The sequence below is a fragment of the Primulina huaijiensis genome, chromosome 4 (genome assembly GCF_012295235.1).
Source record: "Primulina huaijiensis isolate GDHJ02 chromosome 4, ASM1229523v2, whole genome shotgun sequence".
NCBI classification, from domain to species: Eukaryota; Viridiplantae; Streptophyta; class Magnoliopsida; order Lamiales; family Gesneriaceae; genus Primulina; species Primulina huaijiensis.
Window position 1 is genome coordinate 2,538,235 of NC_133309.1, and position 3,443 is coordinate 2,541,677.

The window sequence follows — 3,443 nt, forward strand, 5'->3', positions numbered from 1 at the left end:
ACACTAGATGTTTGGTTTATATCGATGTTTGATTAGGAGTGGATTTACTTCTATTACTGAGATTCGATATAGTATGCCAACGTCTGGAAACCGGGATCCCTAGACTAGGAATGAGTCTAGTCTGAGCTGTAGAGTCACGAGTTATTTACAGTTTTATATCGATTTATGTTTTCAGATTTAATACATGTGATTGATATTTGTTTCATGCTTTTATATCGATTATATGATTGCATGTTTTGTTGATTTATACTGGGATGTATTTCTCACCGGAATTATCCGGCTGTTGTCGTGTTTGTATGTGTGCATGACAACAGGTGGGACGGGATCGGGGTCAGGAAGAAGATGAGAGAGATCGTGATTAGAGTGGAGACTTCGGACTTTGATGTAAATAGGGTTTGGAACACTTGACATGTAGTTGTTACACCTTAGTTTGAGTTTGATGTTTGTTGTACAAGACTTATACTATTATACTGATATGTATATTAGATGGATTCCCTTACGTTCCGCACTTTAAGAAAAAAAAATTTAGACCCTGTTTACTAATTGATTAATTAGTCCCAATAATGATTATGAACATGATTAGCGTCCGGGTCCCCACAATTATAATTATTTCACAAATTTTTTTTTTTTTTATCTCACTTCAGTGTTGGAATTTAATAAAATTATAAGAGCACCCACATTTGGTGTTCAAACCAATGTGAATCCACCCACTTGGCCATATCAGCTTGGACATTCAATTGTTTAAACGTCCTCTATAAATTTTCACATATTCCACAAATTATTCAAACACCAAAACACATTATTCTACGTCATAAATTACTCCAAAAATCTTTTCTATAACATTTTCATCATCTCAATTTATTTTACAAATTTATTTATAAATTCTTATTTTGTTCCGAAATGGATGAAAATAACCGAGATTTTTTAGAAATTTTGTGAATTATCCAAAAATGCAAGAAGAAAATACTTGTTCCCAAAATTCGCAAATTTCACCAAATTATCCACATAACACATATCAACCAAATTATCCATATCAACCAAATTATTCATTTAATCCACATGCAACTGGTATGTCTTTTACATCTCCGACGAAAAATGAATCAGCTACTCCGACTTTCTTCTAGGAGACTCAACTGTCCGACCATGAATCTCCAATTGAACTCACAGATTTGGTGAAGGTGGATTATGGCGCTGAGGGTAGGAAAAACGGTCAACCTAGAAATAGCTTGGTTGAAGACGAGGTCTTAGCAGATCGTTTGTCAACATCCGCGATGACCTAATCATCGGCAATGATCAAAAGACGAAAGCTTTCTGGAAACGTGTTGCAAGCTACTACAATGACAATCGTCCTGTAGGTACACCCAACAGAAATGCAAGTGTCATACGACCACACTAATACAATACCATCCAAAAAAGAGTATATCACTTTAATGTAAGTTAGCATTTATAGTGCGCCCAAGTAAGCATGCTTAGTTGGTTCCAACTAAACAGCTCCGCCCAAAGCTGGTTATAACCAAAAAAAAAAAAAAACCAAAATTTGATCAATTATGATATATAAAACCAAAACACTTCAACTCGTCAAACTAATTTTACAATTTTCCTTTCTTTTTTGGCATAAAAACCATGTCGTCCCTTTGGGGTAAGTTGGTATGGTGCGAATTGGGTATTGATAAAGACCATCCAACGAAGTTCATCATTGTAAAGCACCCGACCAAGTCTTCGAGTAAAGTGGTAAAAATAGAAATTTTTAAAATTTATTATTATTATTATGGCAAAAACTTGTGTGAGACGGTCTCACGGATCGTATTTCGTGAGACAAATCTCTTATTTGGGTCATATATGAAATAATATTACTTTTTATGCTAAGAGTATTACTTTTTATTGTGAATATAGGTAGGGTTGATCCGTCTCACAGACAAAGATTCGTGAGATCGTCTCACAAGAGATCTACTCTATTATTATCATTTTTACCTATGTAGTAATATTATTAATATTCTCAACTTTGAAAGAAGCGTAGAATCCAAGGGTTAGAGCAAATTGGGAAGCTCAACCAACAATTTTCTTTGATGGGGTTATTGTCTTTTTGATATCTTCTTTCTCGAGTGTAATCATTAAGTTGTTTGATTCGAATATAGGTCACATTTATTTTCTTGTTCGTATCAAATATATAATCTCGTATCATATTATTTAGTAATATTTTTTCTACTCTTTTACTAATATATGTCTGATTATTTTACCATGAATTTATTAATCTACGTAAAAACACAAAACGTGTCTATATAATTGAGACGAGTGTAGTACTTGTCAAAAAGTTAAAAATATGACCATATTATTGAGTATTTGCTAACAAAATAAAATAATAATGTATCACAAAAAACATAAAATTAAATTTAATATAACACAAAAAAAATATTAATTTGAAATAAATTATCTAAAAATTAGAAGCAACTTAGAACGGCAAATTAAGTTTCCAATACTTCATCCAAAACAAATTCTACAGTAACATATCACTTAATTGGATTCTTTATTAAATAATATGTTCGTGTATATATAATATCTTGTGAGACGGTCTCACGAAACTTTATCTGTGAGACGGGACAACTCTACCGATATTCACAATAAAAAGTAATACTATTAGCATAAAAAGTAATATTTTTTCATAAATGATCCAAATAAAAGATTCGTCTCACAAAATACGACGCGTGAGACCACCTCACACAAGTTTTTACCTCAATTAAGATATGTGACACGCAAAGTATATCTAACATTATAATTATTATATTATTATAATTATTAAAATTTGATTTCTAATAATCCATCCAATCAATTTAATGAGATCCTTTTTATTAGCCTTTGTTCTCCAAACATTAATCTTTTGAAGTTCAATGACGAGAACCAACCAATTGACGTAATCTTTCTAACTATATTTTATAGATGGTTGCTTCTAAAATTTATTTATTTTTGAAAAGGGCTTTTCAAATCATATTAGTACAAGATAGAATGATAATAACTAATGTGGACGAGTCGACTCTTGGAGTAATGTTTCCTTACATTCAATATACAGAGGAAGTTTAAAATTTTTCAACGAAAATTAATTTGACAATCAAATATTTATTGGGTGTCGTATGATTCAAATCCCAACAATAAAAATATTTAGAGTTTTTTATCTTTGCGTTCTAAACGCTGGACACCATACTATTCCGGATTTTAACCGAAGATAATCATTTTTGTAAATCTTTACGAACGATCAACTGGAAATTATGTCGTTTTCAATCTTCTGATTAGGCCAACGATTGAAAGCTATGTTCCTCTCCTAATTTTCACTAGAAAACTAAAAGAAATTTGTGACGAATTAGATAGCCGGAATTGGGGAACTCTAGCATGGCAGTGGCGGAGACAGTAGCAAGAAGCGGCGGCGCACGACGGTGATTTGGAAGGGAGTG